This window comes from Sarcophilus harrisii, chromosome 6 (genome assembly GCF_902635505.1).
Source record: "Sarcophilus harrisii chromosome 6, mSarHar1.11, whole genome shotgun sequence".
Classification (NCBI taxonomy): Eukaryota; Metazoa; Chordata; class Mammalia; order Dasyuromorphia; family Dasyuridae; genus Sarcophilus; species Sarcophilus harrisii.
In genome coordinates, this window is record NC_045431.1 from 185,504,023 (window position 1) to 185,526,653 (window position 22,631).

Consider the following 22,631-nt stretch of genomic DNA (forward strand, 5'->3'; position numbering starts at 1 on the left):
TTTAAATTAACTACTTTGATTCAGCTCTTAAGGGAAATGTCAAATACAATACAAATATTGTGTGCCAGGGCAAATAACACAATGGTATCTATTTATTCTGGGATGACATTTAGTTTATAAGGAGCAGACATCTGACTAACCAAGAAAAAAAGTTCTCCCATGGATGTCTTAGAAATGATTGAGCCAGACTCTCAACACAGTTGTATTTAAAACACACACACACACACACACACACACACACACACACAAAACCACACAGGGAAAAAAACCTTCTACTATGGGCTCAAAGATTGACATTTAATAAAGATGCTTTCTCCACCTTTAGACCTGTCTTTAGAGAAGAGCACCACTAAGCCCTCTGAAGCACCTGGTACTATTTAATGAGTGGACAATTTTCTGATTCACTGAGGCTCTATCTACTTCATCTGCTGTGGTGTAAGGGAGGGCTTTGAAGAAAAAGTCAGACTCAAAGCAAGCCCTTCTGCCTGCTCATCAAAAACAGGACTTTAATTAAAACTCAAAAATATCAAGAGTCAGAAAAAGATGAGTGCTGGGAGTGGCCTCAATGAGCGGCTGACATCATCCAGTAGGAGAGAAGCAGATAAGCAGCCCTCAATGACAACTCCCAATTACAAAATGCTTTCCCCTACCAGGGCTATGTGAAGGTGGGAGGGCAAGTATGATTATTCCTGTTTATAGATGAGGAAACTGAGCCTCAAGAAGGTGACCAGACTTCCAGTCCAGTCCTTTTCCTACAGCACATGACTGCCAGATGGCCCCTGTTTAACAATCCATGCTTCTCCAAAGGAAATTCTAAGCCAAGTTTGATCTCAGCCTTTAGGTCTCAGGGACAGTACAAAGTCCTCTGTTCAGTGACCCTCAGAGACTATGGAGGGAGGAGGGTCTTTGCTTCCAGGGAGTCAGAGATCAGGTTCTGGGGCCTTTGCCACAGGAAGGGCATCTCCTGTGGGCACTTCATCCCCCACATCCTGGGCCAAGATTACTGAGTGTGGAATGGGTGATCTAATCACCATCTTATTATTCCTTATCAGCCATATAAGACTTAAAAACCTGCCAGCTCCGGCCTTTGGAGAGTCACAGGCAATGACTCCACATTTTCTATTGTCATCCCCCCGTTCCTGCTCCCCTACACCTTTTTCAGCACAGTTATGTCTGCCAGCATCCACCTAGCACTCCCCACCTTCCCATTACTTCCCACCTCAGTTCCCCCACCCCCTAGTCTACATTATTTGCTGGCTTTCTATTCCATGAAGGCATCTAGGATCCATGCTCAAATGCTAACAAACCCTTTTTAAAATGTACATGTTCTTATTCCACACTCATTTTACCTTATCTGCCCCAAAAAACAATGCATCCCCACGACTTTCTCCAATACTGGGTACTCCTTCTTACAAGGCTAGGAGGAAGAGGAACACTACTGTGATCCTCGCTCCTGCTTGCAGCCTATCCCTTTGCCACTATCATTGACCTACTACTCTCTCTTCCTTTAACACTAGAAAGACCAGAATTTTAAAATACCTCGAGGGACCAAGTTCAGTCAATTGATACAGTGTATTTGCATACAGGAGAGCCATGTGGTTTGTTTATATTACCTAGCTATGTTACATAGACATCTCAAACTCAACACATCAGAAACAAGCCCATCCTTTCTCCAAATTTTTTCATTTCTGATGACATCACCACCATCCTGATAGATAGATAGATAGATAGATAGATAGATATTGCATTTACTTGTGGACATGTTCAAAGTAAAAATACTCAGGATAGCATATCCTAAAATTCTACAGTATATGCAACATCAAAAGAACTTAAATTTGGATTTGGATCTACTTCATCCTGGAATCTACCATACAGGCATTATCTATTTCATTGTTCATATAAAAGAGAAAAAAATTCCAATATCCCTCAATAGATATCAGGAACCTTTTTCCATTAAGACTCAAATTCTGACACCAGACTCTGTTGGGAGCCAAACATATGTTCCACATGTAGAGTGGTTGTGCTTCATCTCCCACTATTCTGGGACGGGGATAAGAAAATGGGACTTAATACAAGAAAGCATGCTCTTGGGATCTGATCACCAGGCATTTACTGACCCAAACATAAGGCTCTGTTGGTTTCTTGGTACTTGAAGAAAAAAACAGTCTAACATTTCTCTGTCATCACAGGATTCTGAAGAGTAGAGGTCTCACTCACCTAGTATTTCCTCATCCTTTATTTCATTTTTGTCTTTTATCCCCAGTATTTTCCCCAGTACCAAACAGCAGGCACTTTATAAATATTTATTGATTTGGCCTAAGTTCCAAGGAGTCAGCACAGAAAAATAGGAAACCTCAAAATGTGTGAAATTCTGAAGACATAAACAGAAACAATTCAATGAAGAAAAGTGGAAGCCATTTAAAAAGATTCACAGAGATGAGCAAGTTAACTCCATTTAGATTTTTCAAAGGCATATAATAAACATGAAACTAAAGTCTATTGATAATAGAGAACAAATATAAATGTGTGATACAATCCTATAGAACTATGCAAGAAGTGCTAAAGCTCAAAAAGAAATAATACTAATGACGAATATTAAGCACAAATGTAGGAGTTTTTTGTTTTTTTTTTTAAACCATTTTGTAGAACAAAAGATCATAGGAGGAATAGGCCCAATACCTGTGTGAACAAAATGATAACAGAGGTCAAAGAGAATGATAGAAAAGGTCACAACAAAAATTGTCAATAGCCACTTGAAATCTAGCTGTCCTTGATGGGTTCTAAGAAATACTATAACCATAGGTTACTAGGAAAGGGAGATGTGACTAACAAGCTCTCATACTATCCTGAAGACAAGATGGAAAGGTGGGGAATAGATAGGAGTACACTTGGGCAACCTCAGAAACGGCTGACTGGCACTCAATAATGGTTCTCTAAAGAGGAGTAACAAACTTGATCATACCTCTCCCTCAGTCCTTCTATATTAAGAACATGCAAACATACCTACAGCATATGAACTTATCTGTGGGCTCCTTACAAGAAAGATAAAGACAACTTCTAACTGGAGTTTTTGACTAAGGTTGGGTTAGGAGTCTTAGCGGAATGACCAACCAAAAGAGGCACTGATCCACTCAGACTTTCTACCTTCTCCCCTTTTCTCTGTTCAGCAGACAGACAGATCAAATCAGACCTGGGTCCAAGAGTGAAACCTATACATATGAAGGTTCCTTTCTACCGAAACATATACAAATGGCTGTCGTGGTTAGTTACATATGCTTGCCCATTGTTAAGCAAAGGACCATGCTAAGAGTTCCTACAGTATAGTATTTGTAGAAGTATATGGTAAAAGTAGGTATGTTCAATAAGCCTAAGTTAATAGGCCTGTTCCTGAACCCCAATCTTTTGTGTAGAAAATAACAATTTCCTGGGCAGCATGAGCCTAAAACATATCAATCTAGCAAAGAATGGAGATGTGTGGGCAATGCCAGTCTTGAGGATAATGCCAGTCTTGAGGGTTTCATTAAGAATAAGCGCAAGTTTCTTTTAATTTTTAATTTTTTTATTTAATTTTATATTTTCCCCAATTAGATCCAAAACAATTTTTTTACATTTGTTTTTATAATTTTTGAGTTCTAGATTCTCTTCTTTATCCCTGTCCACAATTTAGAAGCCACATATTAAGTCATGCAAAACATAATTTTAAGTTTCAAAGTTTGAGGATTTGGCTTCCAGAGAGAGGAGAGTTCCTGGGCACCTTATCTTTTTAGAGTAGAAAATAATCACCCACATAGTCCCTGACGTGAAAGCATCACAAATGTCAACACACCACAGAAGTATGGTACTGTGTCATTGCCACCCTATTATTAGTCACTTGGTCATCACACATCTGATGGAAAGCAAGCTGTCCATCTAGCAGTTCTGAAGTGTGTCTGCCTCACATAAGGACAGCAATGAATCTTCAAAAGACCTGAAGGATCCTGTGAGAAAGGTGGATTTCCCAAAATGTTATGTTTCCCTGTGATACTCTCTTCCAAGAGGAACTATTTTGATTATTTATCTGTGCTTGCTGTATTTATGGGCACCTATGAGCCCTTCACATCTACATTTTTTGTAAAGCAAAATAAAGTTTGTCCTATACCTCTTCTGCTTTTGTTACTCTTAATGCTTAACACAGGAGCTGGAGACCTATTACCTACATTTGTGGAAACTTAAGATATAAGTATATGTATGGAGATTTTCCTAAAGTAAACTCTGATTTGGGGCAGTGAGTCAAAAGAAAATAGCCCTTTTGTGGGTCTGGCCCTAAGCTCAGAAACCTGTGAGCCCAGAGTCTGAGGTATCAGTTCATTATCTACTTGGAAGGAAATATTTGATGGAATGCAATAAGAATATGTCCTTGTTCAATCAATTTTTTCAGCCATATCCAATTCTGTAACCCCATTTGGGATTTTCCAGGCAAAGATACTAGAGTGATTTGCCATTTCCTTCTCTAGCTCATTTTACAGATGAGGAAACTGAGGCAAACAAGATTAAATAAACTGTCCAGGGTCCCTCAGGAAGCTGATTCTTTCTGTCTCCAGGCCTTACACTCTACATTTTGTCCCATGTAGCTGCAACAAGGATATGTTCCCTCTTTAACATTTCTCAATTATTTGAATGAAGGTATAAATGACATGTTTATCATATAGGCAAATTACACCAAGCTGAGAGTATAGATAGCTAATATACTGGCTGACTTAATCACGATCCAAAGAGATCTGAATAGGCTACAATGAAAAGCTGAATTTAATACGGTGAAATTTAATAAAGGTAAAAGTAAAATCCTAGTCTTGGGTGCCAAGAAGTATGAGATGAGGGAAGGGATAGAGAAGGAAAGAAATATGACTGGACAATTGTTCATATGTAAAAGACATAGAGATTTTAATAAAATAAAAGCTTCAATATGAGTCAAATGCAAGTTGGCAACCAAAAAAAACCACTGTAATATTAGGAAATACCGATCAAGACAGGCTACAATCCAGAAGTTCTTTGCCTTGATCAGATCTCATCTAGAATACTGGACCTAGTTCCAAGGATGACTTTTTGAAAAGAGCATAAACAAGCTAAAGAACATTCAGAAAAGTCTAAAGACTAATGTTGAAGGATATTTAGTCTGGGGTTATTTAAGCTGGAAAACTGAGGGGTAAAGGGAATTGTATTTGTCTTCAAGGATTTGAAAGCAAAGAGATATCAAGTGAGAAGAGGGATCAGATTTCCTCTGCTTGGTCCTACAGAACAAAATAAGTAGTAGTGGATAGAAGGTATAATGAAGCAGTTTGGACTTGATATAAGGGGGAAACTTTTCTGACAATTAGAGATATCCAAAATTTGAATGAGCTATCTTTGGAAGTCATGAAGTCTTGCCAGAATCTTTGATTTAAGGTTAGATGATGACTTTGTAAGAGGATCACAAAAGAGATTCTTGAGCAAGTACATAGTTTGGACTCAAGAGCCTTCTAAATCTGAAATTCTCTAGAACTCCAGGGATGTATAACAAATCATTTCCTCCCCCAAACCCCCCCAAAAAGTGGTACATTAGCTATAACTGCTCTCAATCCATTTTTGGTACTCAAGAAAATCAAGAAGTCCTATGATGGACAGATATTAAGAAACAGAATTAAGCACTAGTTCAGTTTTGTGCACAAAATTAAAAGCACAAAAATTAAAATTTAAAGTAGTATTAGGTTAGAAAAAAATCATAAAGCTGCTGTGTTGTTTATCATCTTTGTCGGTTATAAAGTACTAATAAAAATCTATTTCAACACTGATGAAAATATTTCTAAGCTGCTAAATAAGTGGCAGGATGGAGTAATTCCTTAGAAGAGAGAGGAGAAACCAGTAGACATCCTACTTCTTTCCCTCTCTCATATATGCCCAACCCTCCAAAAATTTTAAAATGTTAAATGCTATTGTTTCATATTAAGAACAATAGGATTTTTCATATTAAGAACAACAGGATGTCAGTAAACTATCAGAAATATTCTGAGATGAAAGAGGGAATTAAGAGTTCATATCTACCAAAGCCCTCTAGAAATATTACTAGTTGGTACTGCTGAAATAAATTTCCTTCTAGCAGAAACCTCAATATATAGGAAGGGAAAGTAACACATCAAGTAGAATGTTTACTCAAATATGACTAGTCATTATAAGCAACAATAACAAAAGCAGTTTTTTAAGAAATAGCTTTTTGTAGCTGGTTTGTCTAAAGTTTAATTTTGTTAAAAACATGTTCTCAAAAAAAAAATGTGATAACTTCCACAAGCAAACTGACATTTTTATGTATTTAAGTGAGAACAAAAACACAAAGTGGCTTGTGAAGGTTAGTTCAGGAGCATACCTCTAGTAAAAAGCTGTTATAGCATCTCAGAATTGGAAACTACCTCAGAGATCACGTTGAGACTGTGGTGAGAATCCCTTGTATGGTATTCTCAAAGAAAATCACTCAGTCTCTACTTAATAACTTTCAGTGAAGAGCAAACTACTACAGTCCGAAGCAATCTATTCCTCTTATGGATAGCTTTGAAAATTAGGAAGTCATCTGTAATGTTAAGTCATCTATCTAGAAATCTGTAATTGCTACCCACTACTGAGTTATCTTCTGCTACTACTTCTTTTACCCTGTTAAACAAAAGTGCCTTAGGCCTTCAAGGACTTTAATCATTTATTTATCAACTGGTAAAAGAATGAACAGAACAGTCTGAAACTCAAAACTTGATAGTTTAGAACTATATCATTATGAATTTAAGACAAATGAGTTCTTGAGATGTTATTTCAGACCTACCGAAATCAATATGCCCCACAATATTCTCACATATATTAAAGTGCCTAGATTTTATTCCACAAAAGCATTTTTACTTTTATTCCTCTTCATAACCAGCCTAAATTAGGAAGAAGTCACTGTTTTGACAATGCCATGGTGATTAACTATTTAGAAAAATGCCCTCTCTTAATTGTACATGTACAACCTATATCAAACTGTTGCTGTTTTCTTGAAGAACAGGGAGGGGAGGAAAAGAGGAAGAAAAAATTAGAAATCAAAATCTTAAAAAAAATAAATGTTGAAAAGAAAAATGCTCTCTCAAAAAAAAGGCAGTAAAGATGATCACTGGATAACAAAAAAAAATTAGAAAGTGGACTAAGAAAACATGAATGAACAGAATGGAAAAATCAGAGATGACAAATCTCAAATCATGACAACTTCTAGAGACATTTGTTTGAACACATTATGGAGAACATACCTGTAGAGAACCTCTATCTGTTGATCTAAACAAGTAATCTAAAATCATGAAACTTGGGGAAATAGTTATTTGCTAGTCTAGTATTCACGAGAAAAGTTGGGAAAGTCCCTCACAAAAGAGACAACTCCTTGTTAGTGTTAAATCTTAAGCATTTAATATATGGCCACTCAGTATGCTGTCACAGAAAAGCACTGGAGTGAGTCAAGATACCTACAGTCATATATTGGCTTCCACAAAAGCTAGTTGAGTCACCCCAAGGGGCAAATGGGCTGAGCCTGTTTCCTCAACTACAAAATGGAAATAAGACCCCCTATTCCCCACCTCACAGAGTGGTTCAATAAGCACTTATTAAACTTATGAATTGGTAGTTGTGGGGAAAGAACTTAGAACACTACATAAATCTTATTTGCCTTACAGTGTAGTACTTAAGTACTTGGAAGCGCTCTGAGAGCACTCTCTTAGCTTACCTCTGCCTCCCCCTTTCCATTGCTGATGTAAGGCAGAAGTCCAAGAGGATGAAGTTCCAGACAGACATGAGAAGTCTCTCTCTACCAGACACCGTGGATAGCCTAATAATGCACTAAGTCGGGAAGAAAGAAGCTTCACTGTCACCCCCAGAGCCTCTGTATTTCAAATGAGCAAGTAACTGCATGCCTGCATTAATATTTATGACTGACACCTGCAGCCCATCTTTGTAAGATTAAGAACTCATATCAAGTAGGATCTCAGAGGCAGCTTTTTTTTTTTTTAACTACGGAAAGGAAGTGCTGAATCTGACATATGTAAATCTAGTATGTTTATTTGAAGAAACAGATCAGGTTTACTGATAAAAATTTTTAATGCATTACACTTTAGAGTAATTGTAATCTCTTTTTGTATAAAAGAATTCACAGTCCAAGATTTATATAGATATACAGTCCCTTTGATTTTCAAAAGGACCTGTAGCTGGAAAATTAGGCAAGGACAAAGTTTATGGCTTGTTATTTAAAATTTATTTAATATATACAATAGCTTAAGCATTGCACAAAACAATTGACCTCCATCTTCTATGACTTTACATTCTAAAGTGATAGGGCACAAATTGCACTATATATACATATGTATATACATAACACATGATATATACTTAAACATGTATGATATGTACATATATGTATATATACATACACACAGTATTGATAGTAGACTGCATATAACAAAAACCACACAATATATTAGTCACTTATGATTGATTTATTTATGTTATTATGTTCTATGGTTTCTTCTCCTTCAACATCTCTGTTTGGTATGCAACGCACATATTAAGGAGACTGCATCCTTTAAACTATCCACTGTGGGTATGAAGACTCCCTGGTGGAGTTTTACAAAGGATTTTAAAAATAGAAGGAAAGAACCCGGCAAAAGAGAAGTAGGACAAGTTATAGGCATTTGTGTATGTGAAAGCCACAAAATGAGGAGAATAATTAGTCATGAAAAATTACATTTTATTAAATGAAAGAAAATAGGTAAAAGAAGTGAATTCAGCAAATAGTGAATTAATACAGGCATCAGCTGACTGACATAAAATTTTAATATGAAGAGTAACAATAACCTAGACTGAAAATTTGTCATCTCAGATTCATCTGTCTTTCCCCCCAAAATCTCTCGTGTTCTTTCCTCCTTTTCTTTCCAAATGATCCTTCCCCTCCATTCCCCCTAGACCACCGTCCCTCCCCTCTAGATCACTGTAACAATCTCTGGTCTGAGTTCCTAATTCCAGTCTCTCCCTATCCTCCCTACAATGGTTATTGGAATAATCTTCCTTAAATGCTATAACCCTGCTCTAAAACCTTAATGGCTCTGTTTCTACCCAAACAAAGCTCAACCCTTCTCTGTAACTTTCAGGAGCCCCTACTGCCCGACCCCTTCCTGTCCTTCCCCTTTTCCTCTACTCTCCTATACACAACCTCTGGCCAAGTCAGTAATTCTCTTATTCCACTACCCATTCCTATCTCTGTCTCTATTTATACTGTTTTAGCCTGGAATGGCCAGGCTAAACCTCCTCCACTTCCACCATTACCATCCAATCACACAACACCATCCAAGTCCACTTCAACTATTTCCTCTTCCATAAAATATCTCCTCTTTCAATCTTCACTGCAAGTCCCTTTCTCTTAACTCCCATGAAAATTACAAACCAGATGACACTCTAGCACTAATTTACATGCTTGTTTTGTACTTTTTGATATGTTTCATGTATGTTACTCTCATCTCCACAATTAGGTATTAAATTTCTAGAGAACAGGCCCAGTGTCTCCCATTGGGTCTATTAGAGTACATGGCAGGCATTCCACAAATACTTGGCTGATTAATGAGAGATATATTTAGGCAGCTAGGAGATTTTTCTGTAAATATGCTATCAATATATCTGGAAAGTTGAATGTAGCTTTTTAGAAAGTTGAGAAGAACTAAAGAGAGGCAGGGAGAATGACAAGAAGTTAATGGATAGTGTGACAGGTTCTAGAAATAACAGCCACAAGAGCACTAGATGTGGATTCAGTAAGGACTTAGAAGACAGTTCTAATTCTGGCTCTCCTACTACCACCTGTCTGACCTTGGAGAAGTGATTTCCCCTCTCTGAGTCTTAATTTCTTCATCTGCAAAAAAAGAAGAGTTGTACTTGAAGACTTTTAAAGTCCTTCCAGCTTTCAATAAGTCCATAAACCTAAGATAATAATCTCTCCTCATCTTCATAAATCTAATCTTTTGTGATCCTCTTACAAAGTCATCATCTAACCTTAAATCAAAGGGCTGCAAACATTCCAGTTCTCAGTCTGCAACAGGCTTCTTTAGAAGCAGCCATCAGGTAAGAACAGGACAAGAATAGGATGGCAATTATATAGGTTATTATCAACGGTCCAATATCTCTCTAATTGTATAAGCCCCAAGCAACTAAAATCCTAGGGTACATACAATAAAATACAAGACTCACAGAATCTAGAAAGGGAATAATCCTGAAGAGAAAAAAGGGGATAACTACAGTGGCTATTGTTTCATCACCAAGGGTCTGTGTCCCTGTCTACGCCTCAAACACAAGGTGCTCTAATATTTAAACAATGAAAAATAACTGATCTTTTCATTGTTTGCATAAACAAACAATATGCAGTTTTAATAACTTACATATCTTGAACAGGCACTGAATATGGATAATGATGTAGACCCAGAATTTAAAAGATGGAAAGTAGCTGGATCACATTTGTGCAATTACTCCCCAAACGAAAAACTCTTAATGATCCCAAGCTTGTCACAGTCACGAATTCAGTCTTTTAAACCCAAATATTCTTCTAGTGATGTTATATGAGTAACATCATGATGTTGTTAGAATCACAATTACAAATGTTCCACAGGGAGAGAGGAGGAGAGATCAACCATTTATAAAAAATACCTACTATGTGCCAGGCACAGTGTTAAAGCACTTTTACAAATGTTATCTTGGATGAGTCTCACAACAACTTCAGAAGGTAGACGCTATTGCCACCCTAAGATCACACAGGTATACTCATCGCACCCAGCTGTCTCCAGAAGACGATGCACATTGGACATATTACCAATGATTACTTGTGCCTAAAAAGTGGCAAAAAAGATACCAGACCCACATGTGACCAGAAAAAGAAATAAGCCAGTCATGTAGAGTGAGGAATAATACATGCACAGACCATATGTTCTACTATTATCATCCTCTGGTACCCAGGGATTAGACAGAGCCTCTATGAAGGATTTGGAAGGACACAAATAAGAATCACCTGGAATGGCGCAGGATGAAGAATAGGCTGTAAAACTACAGTAGTCAAAAAAAGAGCCACATTAATGAAATCAAGATTCCTTCAAAACACTGATGCAAACATAGCCAACCCTGTTATTCAATTCTCTATAATATCCCACTGGACACCCAGGGATTTAGATGTACTTTGTTTAGTATTCCTAAATAGTATAGAAACTCAAGAAGGAACCAAATTCTCTCCCATATACAGTAGTTAGTGTATTAGATACCACATACTTTCAAGGATCTAGAGATGCTAATAAGCAGAAATATGTATATTTGTCATCTTTCATGCATCCAACTCTAAAATGAGGGGGCTAGATTAGCTCTCCAACCTTAAATCCTATGATCTTCTGATCCTCTGATGTCCACTTTATTTTTTATTTTTTTTAAAATGCCAACAACAGTGCTATTCCATTTTTAAGGTCTTCATAAAGAAATACCTATTTTTTGAAACATAAATAAACTTACATCAATTCCTCCTTCTTCCTACTGACGACTAGAATCTTAAAGTTGGTATCAAAAGACAAGACAAGTTTGACACTCCCTAGTCACTTACCTATGAATCTAAGTTTTTCTCATTTGTAAAATGGAATTAATCATAATTATATGATCCATCTCACACAGTTAAGAAAAGTATTGAAAACTTAAAATGTTACAGAACAAGAGGAAATAACTGTTTGGTACAAATTTCTATTTCTGGACATTATTTATGAACAAGATGTGACTATAAAGTAAGGAAACTAATTCCTGAAGCTTATAGAATCCATCACATTACTTTAGTTATTCCTCATGATTACAGCTTGTTTCTATGTTTTAAAGTTTTTACTAACAGCTGATATTAATATAGCATTTCATAATATATCTATTAATATACCATTTCATAGGTTACAAAGTGTTTTGCAATTGCTATTTCATTTGAGTCTCACATTAGCACTATGAAGTGGTATAGCTATTATCCCCATTTTATAAATAAGGAAACTAAGGCACAGAAGTATAACTTGTCAAATATCATACATCTATTAAGTTAAGAATCAAAAATCAAGTTCAAATGCTGTGATGAAAAGTTCAGTGCCTTTACTACTCCACCTAAAAGGCATTATCACAAGAACCTTAGAGAGGAGACAATACAATATGATATCCATTTTATAGAAACTGAGGTCCATAGAGATTTTCACTCATACAAATACACATAATCCTACATATATCTATTTCAAAAAATGTATGTGTTCATTTCAAAAAAGAGCTAACTTCAATGTCTGCTATTTTTATTTCATCTTCTACAACTGATCTGATAATTACTGTAAAAGATTCTAGTGCTCTATCAATATGGTATCCTGTGATGCTTCCTTATAAATATGCAGTTATTGGACTGAAAGCTAAAGTGTTCTACCATATAAACACAATAAAGAACTGTGGGAAAAGCAGAGGATCGCAATCATAGAGCAGCAAGAGATGATACAAAATATTTCATCTAACTTCTCCATTTTATAGGAGAAGACTTTGTCCAAGGTCACTTGAGTAGTATCACAAATCATGGGTCAGCCCAGTAACATGTTATTTTTTTGGCATACTGCTTGCTGATTTGGCCAATTAAAAAAAAAAAAAAAACAAGTTTTTTGAGGCATACAGATACTCAATCTGAGGCTTAGAATAACTATCCAATATTTTATTATCATAAAGATAGCAAGATGTTAGGACAAAGAGCACTCTTGACTGCTATTTTGTATAGGACTATTTTCTGTTAACCATCAGTAAAACAATTTTTTTCTTTTCTTCATAGATAAAACTTTAAAACATGAAAAAAAAAATTATAAAAGGAGATTGCATCCACACTCTTCCAACCAATTTGAATTTTGCTGAGTCCTCAAAATCTTAAGATAATAGTTTCTTCCAACATCGCCCTACAGAATAATTTTCTTTGATGAACCACATTCTCCAGAACAGACCTCAGCTTCTAATCAAGGGCACGGTTGTTGACAAACAGCAGTGTACTTTTAGACACATCAATAGCCCTTTAGTTGTAATCTGAGAACCACAGATGCAATCCACAATGATGGTGGTAAAACTGGTTGAGGCACCTATTCATTAATGCAGAAGAGTCACTGTTCAGAAACTAGAAGAATTATTCCAATTATTTCTTCAGCAAAGTCAAGAACTTTAGTGTTAGAGCAAAATGAATGCTGACAGAAATTTCACAAATTCCAAATGTGAATGTAAAAACTAAACATTTCTTAGCTATGTTTCTAGTTAGCAGATGCCATTTATGTGAGTAATTTAATAAAGTCATAAATTATATGCTATTCTTTTCTTCATTCTGCCTTTTAATTTTTACTACATTTAACTGGCTCTATATTTAAGGAAAAATCTTTGTCAAGCTATATATAGGCAATCTGATAAGCAATTCTCAAAGTGTCTGCTCTGGGACCTTTCCGAGTCCCTGAGATCCTTTCAGCATCTGAAAAGTCAAATCTATTAATACTGATTAACACAAAAGTCATAATACTAAGATGTTTTAGTTTCTAATGTGATAAATACTAGTGAATACAACCTCTATAAAAAAAAAAAAATCTCTCTTTTGTGGGGAAGGAATGCTCCTCAACAGTTTTTAGGAATATAAAGGAGTCCTGAAATCAGAAAATTTGACAACCCCTTGCCAAAAAAAAAAAAAAAGCCCATCAAAGGAAAATAAAAAGAATAAATCATGATATGACCAGTATACTAATAACCACGAGGGTCATCAAAGAGAATGCCTTTCATGTCACCTACGAAAAAAGGCTATTAGTGAAACCTAAACTCCCTAACCTCTGGGATTGACTTTTCCCTGAAAACAGTGAAGCAAACTTATTAAATTCCAATCTGAAAACCAACAAAATGCCTGCTAATTATAGCAATATCTAGCTATATTTTCCAAACTAAAAACTCAGGGAGTCTGACTGTAAAACTTGTTTTAAAATTCAGCCACACTATACATCCTGTAGACACCTAGATGCTGCTAGGAATTAACCACAACTCACTGAAGTCATCCTCATACAAACTGATGATAGTGTTTGAAATTGTGAAGGAAAACCCAGAAGATGCAAAGCTAAATTTTACATTCCTTCCTTTCTGTTCATCCATTCCTAAAGTGGTCCATCCTGAAATCCAGCTACAGAGCACCTCTCTCAATCTCAGACCTTTCTTTCTAGTTACACCTTTAACAAAATCCAGATCTTTCTAGAGTCCTCTGTCTCAACTTCAGAGTCCTCTTCAAGGACTTTCCTTCTTTCTCCAGATTCCTGCCCCAAAGTCCACTCAAAGAAATCTTCCAAGTTCAGCCTGGTTATTAGCCCCCGTCCAGGGACTTTCAACTCAACAAAAACTGCTCAGTTGTTTTCTCATCTGTGAAGTGAGGGAGTTGGTTGGTTAGATAATCTTTTAAGATTCCTTCCAATTTTAAATCAATGATCCCATGATTTTCTACTTTTTCTAAGTCAGCCCTCCTTCCAGAGTCTAGCCTGTCATAGCCCTCCCCAATACAGGTCAGAGGGGCCCATTCCTGCCCTTCCCTACCCCTCCCATCTCCAGCACTAGTTTGTCACCGTGCTCATTTCTCTCCCCAACTTCAGTACTGCAAATCAGATATCAAAATTGCAGCCAAAGTTTATAATTGTAGAACATGTAGAAGCAGCAATATGGTGTAATGGATGGAGCGCTGAGGAGTAAGGAAGCTGGATTCTAGGGTTCTTCCACTAACTAAACTGGCCAGGAAGTCATTTAGCATCTCTAAACTTCGGTTTCCGAATCTGTCGATTGCTCAGATTTGGACAGCATAAGGATTTTGAATTAACTGACTTACAAATTTAGTGGTACAGTGATGACCTATGCTAAATCTCAGCTGGGTTATTTACTTAATCTCCAAGATTTCTTATAATTCTTAATCTTCTTGATCCAATTCAAAAATTTTATAACTCGGAAAAGAGGTTAGACTAGAAATTGGACTTAAATTATCCCCTACAATCCAGCCACTCTACCTCACTCATTCCTCGTCACCCTGAGACTCAAGGGGGGAAAAAATTATATACATATACACACATATGTCTTAGATCCTTGAGGCTTTATTTACTACCTTGAATAGTCCCTACTCAAGGGATAAAACCAAAACCGGCCCTCTCAGCTGTCAGTCACCTTGGAGACCAACTCTCCAGAAGCCCCCACCAAAAGGCAGCAGAGCTCTGTCAAGAAAACAGCGCAAGATGTTGGATTGTGCCCTAGGAATTTGGTTCCTGGTTTGGGAACAAAAGAAAAATAAAATGACAATTCCAACGGCCATAAGATGCTCCCTTCATTTATCCCGGGGGGAAGAGACCATGGGAGAAGGAGGATAGGAAAAAGAAGAGGGGAAAGAAGAGCGGTGACTCTCCCTTTGTAACCCGCCCCCCCCAATCCCCCAGCAGGAAATGAGAAAAGGAAATTAGAGAAGAGGGTTTTGTGCACCCACCCCATAGCAGCCTCAAGGGGGCAGGGGGGGATCGAGTGTATTCTCTCTTCACAAGTGACCGCTAACGGGCTGGAGAAAGCGGGCAGTGGGGAGCACTGAGCAAAGCCCCGGGGGTGTGCAGGGGCCGGGGAGGGAGGAGCTGGGGGTGCGGGGAGCAGAAGGGGATAAGGAAGAAAAGCACGGGGGAGAGCAGGCAGCTCAGCGGGCAAGAATGTGGGGAGAGGGGCGGGCTTGGGGACCGCGGGGGGAAAGGGGCAACGAGGGGGCCGCGGAGGTGGAGCCTTCGGGGCAATAAGAGTGATAGGAACCACGGGGATAACCTGAGGGTTACGGATTGAGGGTCATAAAAGTGAAAGGGACCGAAGGGGGGCACTAAGGTAATAGTGTAAGGGACCCAAGTAAAGAAAGGGACCGAAAGGGGGGGCACTAAGGTAATAGTGTAAGGGACCCAAGTAAAGAAAAGGACCGAAAGGGGGGGGGGGGACACTAAGGAACAGTGTAAGGACCCAAGTAAAGAAAGGGACTGAAGGGGGGACACAAGGAAGTAAGGGACCCAAGAAAGAAAGGAACGAAAAGGGGGGGCACCAAGGACAGTGTAAGGGACCCAAGTAAAGAAAGGGACCAAGGGGGGGACACTAAGTAAGTGAAGGACCCAAGTAAAGAAAGGGACCGAAGGGGGGGGCACTAAGGTAATAGTGTAAGGGACCCAAGTAAAGAAAGGGACCGAAGGGGGCACTACAATAGTGTAAGGGACCCAAGAAGAAAAGGACCGAAGGGGAGGGGACACTAAGGTAATAGTGTAAGGGACCCAAGTAAAGAAAGGGACCGAAGGGGGGGGACACTAAGGTAATAGTGTAAGGGACCCAAGTAAAGAAAGGGACCGAAGGGGGGGGGCACTAAGGTAATAGTGTAAGGGACCCAAGTAAAGAAAGGGACCGAAGGGGGGGGCACTAAGGTAAAGTGAAGGACCCAAGTAAAGAAAGGGACCAAGGGGGGCACCAAGGTACAGTAAGGGACCCAAGTAAAGAAAGGGACCGAAAGGGGGAGGGGGGACACTAAGGTAACAGTGTAAGGGACCCAAGTAAAGAAAGGGACCGAAAGGGGGAGGGGGGACACTAAGGTAATAGTGTAAGGGACCCAAGTAAAGAAAGGGACCGAAAGGGGGAGGGGGGACACTAAGGTAACAGTGTAAGGGACCCAAGTAAAGAAAGGGACCGAAAGGGGGAGGGGGGACACTAAGGGAACAGTGTAAGGGACCCAAGTAAAGAAAGGGACCGAAAGGGGGAGGGGGACACTAAGGAACGTGTAAGGGACCCGGAAAGAAAGGGACCGAAGGGGAGGGGGGACATTAAGGTAATAGTGTAAGGACCCAAGAAAGAAAGGACCAAGGGGGGGCACTAAGGTAATAGTGAAGGGACCCAAGAAAGAAAGGGACCGGGGGGGCAATTAAGAACAGTGTAAGGGACCCAAGTAAAGAAAGGGACCGAAGGGGGGGGCACTAAGGTAATAGTGTAAGGGACCCAAGTAAAGAAAGGGACCGAAAGGGGGAGGGGGGACACTAAGGGAACAGTGTAAGGGACCCAAGTAAAGAAAGGGACCGAAAGGGGGGGGCACTAAGGTAATAGTGTAAGGGACCCAAGTAAAGAAAGGGACCGAAGGGGGGGGACACTAAGGTAATAGTGTAAGGGACCCAAGTAAAGAAAGGGACCGAGGGGGGGCACCAAGGTTAGTGTAAGGGACCCAAGTAAAGAAAAGGACCGAAAGGGGGGCACTAAGGTAATAGTGTAAGGGACCCAAGTAAAGAAAGGGACCGAAAGGGGGAGGGGACACCTAAGGAAAGTGTAAGGGACCCGAAAAGAAAGGACCGAAGGGGGACAAGGTAAAGTGTAAGGGACCCAAGTAAAGAAAGGGACCGAAGGGGGGACACTAAGGTAATAGTGTAAGGACCCGGCAAAAGAAAAGGACCGAAAGGGGAGGGGGGCACCAAGGAAAGGTAAGGGACCCAAGAAAGAAAGGACCGAAAGGGGAGGGGGACACCAAGAACAACAGTGGGGGGACCGAGGGGGTACCGGAGGTAACCGGAGCGATGATGATGGAAGGGGGTGACTCGCAGGTAATAGTGAAAGGGAGCAAGGAGGTGACTCGAGGACCAAAAAGAGGGAGCCGCCGCTCAGCGACAACAGGAGTAACAAAGCCGAAGAAGGGGAGTCTCGGGGTAACAGTGAAAGGCACCGAAGAGAGGGTGACTGGAGGATAGCAGGAGTGAGGAGGGGGCGACGCGCCAGAAAGGTGGCGTCCGCAGAACGACGGGGACCAAAGAGGGGGTGACGGGATAACGCGGGAGAGGGAGAGCCCTCTGGGGGAGGGTAAGCGCCCCGCCCGTGCGGGCCGGCGCCGAGGAGGGGAGGGGGCGCAAGCGGATCCGGAGGGTGCCGGACGGGAGAGAAAGAAAGTGAGAACAAGGGCCGGCCCCGGCCCCCCGAAGCCTGAGCGCCCCCCTGCTCGGGCCGGGCCGGGCGGCCCCCGGCTCCGCCGCCGCCCCCAGAGGGCCCCCCCGGGACCCGCCACTCTTCCCGCCCGGGCTCGGCTGCAGCCGCCGCCGCCACACCTACCCCCGGCTCCGCTTTCCCCGGGCCGCTCAGTTCCCGCGGCCGCGCGCGCGCCGCCGCCGCCCCGCCCCCAGCACCTCCCCCTCCCGCCCGGGGGGGAGAGGCGGGGCCCGCGCTGTGGACCGTCCTCACATCTCGCGCCCCGCCTCCCTGCTCGCGCGCGCCCGCGGCCGCGCGCGCGGAGCCTGGGGCTCCCGGGCGGGAGGCGGGACTTCCTGTGGCGCACGGGCGAGCGCCAGGCCCGGCTCGCCGGGGACAGCTCGGAAAGCTGAGGTAACAAGGAGCGGGTGAGGATTCCGGTTCCGGCTCTGGTGGGAGCCCCGGGCCCGGGCCCCGACAGTGATGTCCGCACCTGACCAAGCTTCGCTTTCTTTCTTTGGTCCGGGAAGGCCGACCCGGCCGCGCGTCACCCACAGCGTCCCTCGGTGTCCCGACCCGGGCCGCGCGCGCTCGGGACAGTTACTGTGTACACAATCACCGGAGCTGGCGTGCCCGCCGCCCCCGAGGCCCGATAACCCTCCCTCCCCAGCAGCCGGGGAGGGAGGGGCCTTGTTATCCCCATTTTACAGATAAGGAAACGGAGGCTCGGTTTGCCCGGGCATCTTTCGGGCCTCAGACTGAGGACTCCCGACATCCAGTTCCATCCACCCCCCCCAGAGCTCCCAGATCCGGGCGGACTCTAAGCGCCGCGAGGGCCGGCGCTCGTGTGTCGCCGCCTTGCCTGATAACGTTACTGGGACCGAAACAAACGCTCCGTCGATGGGGACTAAGCGTCAGGGAGGAGGCAGGGCGGTCTTGAATCCGATAATTGATGTTTAAATCTGAAAACGACTAGGACGAGCCCCGGTTTCCGTCTGTGTCAAATAAGGGCCTTGGAAGAAAGGGCCTCGTGTATGGAGTGGACAGCGTGCAGCCGGATTTGAATCTCCCTGATCCTTGTGACTCGCTGGGATGGGTCTGGCATAGTTCAAAATAACCGTAGGACAAATTCGCGGGGAGCCATCCTCGTGGGCCAGAGGTGAATTTCATTTAGGGAAAGGTTGCAACCGACGCCTGGAATGGAAACGCGGAGAAAATAAAGAGAGAGAGAGAAGTTCCTCAGGAGAAAGAAAGCACTCTCTTTCTGGCAGGGTTGTCTAGAGAGACTCGTGTTCGCCACTTCCCAACTTAAACCAATTTGGATTTTTAAAATCCAAGCTTATTACCTTCCCTTCGCTCTGGGAACATCATCCTGGCTGCTCATTCCCCCCGTTGCTCCATCTCCCCATCTCTTCACCTTTACAGTCACAAGAGCCTGTGTAGACTAAGTCGAAGAATGGATAGGAAAGAGTTTAAGAAATGATTGAAATAATAAGACAGGGTGCAGGAAATGACACAATTTTAGAATTGGAAGTGACCTTTAGAATTGACAGCCAGATGAGAGATTAAAGAAGAGGGTCTCTAAGAGATTGTCTTCAGTTTCTTATAGCACGTGCATGCTACGCTGGCCACCTTATAGGTTGACTATCATTTTATATCCTCAATACTAGAAAAGATTTTTCTTAGATATAAACATCATTGGTAAATGTGAGATCATTGTAATTTATTTCATGTTATGATTTCTGGAAGAAATATAAAACATAATTTTAGCATATATATTTTGAAAATCTCAAATGTTATCAGTAGGTATACTTGTCTATTTGATTTACTCTTCAGTTCATGAGATTATATCTATATTTGTGTCTAGCTTAATACAATCTTTTTTATGTAAATGAGAAAATATCAGGGTTCTAATAATATTCTTGTGTTACAGCTTTGCCTGTTACATGCTAAGTGGAAGGAAAGGATTCTAGCATAATGGATAATTTAAAATATTTCTTAAAAATAAAAACTACTGAAAGTTCTTGGGGTAGGTGTCTGAAAAATCTATTTTGAAAGGGTAATTTCATCATTAAATACACTCCTGTATGGGTGAGCTAGTTATAGAATATCTTAGGGAGAAGGGAGATGATACATTTTAATTGGATCAAAAATTTTAGAAAATTGCATCTTATTTTAAACCAAAGAAGTAGAGAGCAGACATAGAAAGAGCACTGATATTTTAGAGCGTTGTTGAGAGGCCCAGCTGGCAATAGATGTAAAGTCTTCCACTTAGTATGAAATAGGGAAATGATAATTGATGAAAAAAGACAGAACTGCTTAATTCTCATTGTGTTTCATCTTTGCCAAGAAGAATGATCATTGTACTAAAAAGAACAAACAAATATGAATATTAGAGAGTTTATATCCAGGTGTTGATAATGGAATTGTAAAAGCTGTCATTGAGTTTATCAGGCCAAGATGAACTTCACTTCCTAGCATGAAGAATTGGCTGATGTAATTGGTGAGCTACTATCAGATTGTGGACAAATCGCAATGAAGAACAGGAAAGGTAATGATTAAGTAATGCAGTCAGGTCTGACTCTCCTTGACCCATATATGATTTTCTTGGCAAAGATAGTGGAACAGGTTGCCATTTCCTTCTCCAGCTTATTTTACAGGTGAGGAAACAGGGTTAAGTGACTTGCCCAGGATCATATACCTAGTGGCTGAGGCTGGATTTTTGCACTCAGGTCTTCCTTACTCCAGTCCCAGAGCTCAATAAAGGATTAGAAAAGGGAAAGTGTTATCTTAGTTTTTTTTTAAGAAGAGAAGATACAGTCTGTAAACAGTATGCCAATGAGCTTGATTTTAGTGCCTGGCAAAATTCTAGAACTTATTGTAATGGTATAGGGAAAGTTTCACAATCTATAAGATTTTATTTGGGACTTTGAAAATTTAATTGGCTGCTTTGACTTCAGTCACTAACTAAAAAAGGGACTTCAGTGAAAGTATATGTCCTTCAGAAATGAGGTGATGGTCCTATTATACTCAGCCCTGCTCAGACCACATCCTCAATATTTTACAGAATTCTAGGAGTCAATTTTTAGAACACTGGTAAGCAAAATTGTGTATAAGGCTAATAGAAGCCCTTAAGTTTTTCCACATGAGTTTATATTCTAAATCAATGTTTCCCTTGGCTGCCATAGTATCTGCTTGGCAAGGAGGACCAGTGTTTGCTAGCCAAGGCAGTTTCTAAGGTCTTGTGGCTTACTTGGAATGATAATTTATATCAGGTAAATTCTCACAAGAAATAGTGGTGATCTATGTTGATAGTTGTTCTCTTATCCATTTCCTATTTTCAGAAGCTTATTTACATAATTCACTTTGGAGCCATTTTAATGACTCTTATGTTCAAGGTACTATACTGAGTATTGAAATAGAAAGTTTTTTTAAAACACCGTTAAAAAGTTTCTGGGAAAAAAAATTAATATGTGTCCTTAATCTCCTATCCTCTTCTCTTCTTATCATTTCTCTTTATAATCCTTATATTATTCCCGTTAGCATTTCCTTTTCTCATTGTGTTACTTCCATTACATTTCCCTTTTCCTTTTCTCAGTGTGTTACTTCCATTACATTTCTCTTAAAGATATTGCCAATTTCTGAAAGGACATCTACTGGGTGGGTGTTAATAGGAGTCAAAACCTGGTGAAGAGAATGTAAAATAGTAGTACTTTAATAACCTAACTCCAAGAATCTCATTTAATAAATAATGCCATTCTCAGTAGAGCCTTTCTCTGCCTATTCCATGTTTTCCTTTATTATTGTACTATGTATTTTTGTATTAACGTTCCATATCAATGTTCCTGGAATATAGGTGGTGTATTGGCAATAGGAAATGGCAAATAGGCTCTCAATGGGACTAATGGGACCAAAGATCTAGGAGAATTCCAAGCTTCCTTCCAAAGCTTGAGGAATAAAGAGAATGCAGTTTTCTTCCCCCATATAGAGACTGTAGAACTATTTAATTCTGCAGAGATAAGTATGAGAACTACTGGAAAATGTCTTTGTACTAATTGCCTGGAAATAGCAATTTCTCCAACATTAATGGTTTTCCTAATAACATTAATCTGGATTTCTAGATCTGCCTTTTTCCTTCTCTTCCCTCTCCTACATCAAAGAGAGAAAAAAACAGCCAGACAAGCATGTATGTTTGAAGCAGAGGTATAAACATTTTCAGCAGGTGATAAACTGCCAGCAAAGTTCCCCAGCGCAGCCTGAACTAGTTTAAAATATAACTGGAAAATATTAAATAAAATATATAGCACAGCATAGATAATGTTATGTTAATATGAGGTTTTCTAAGTGTGTACCAATTGGGATTCTTTTTTTTTTAATTTTATCACTAGTCTGAAAAATCAACAATTAAAACCAACATCATACACCACCTATATTCCAGGAACATTGATATGGAACATTAATACAAAAATACATAGTACAATAATAAAGGAAAACATGGAATAGGCAGAGAAAGGCTCTACTGAGAATGGCATTATTTATTAAATCAGATTCTTGGAGTTAGGTTATTAAAGTACTACTATTTTACATTCTCTTCACCAGGTCTTGAC

At 40.2% G+C, this 22,631-nt stretch overlaps 1 protein-coding gene across 2 annotated transcripts in view; it reads right to left on the reverse strand.

Annotated features, from left to right (window-relative positions):
* RGS12 (regulator of G protein signaling 12) overlaps positions 1 to 18,235 on the reverse strand; it is a 226,334-nt gene extending 208,099 nt beyond the window's left edge. For both annotated transcript variants that reach the window (XM_031943011.1, XM_031943010.1), the window contains exon 1: positions 18,169 to 18,235. The gene's annotated coding sequence lies outside the window, so the exon portion shown is untranslated. The remainder of the gene's footprint in view (positions 1 to 18,168) is intronic.
* Between the last annotated feature and the right edge of the window lie 4,396 nt (positions 18,236 to 22,631).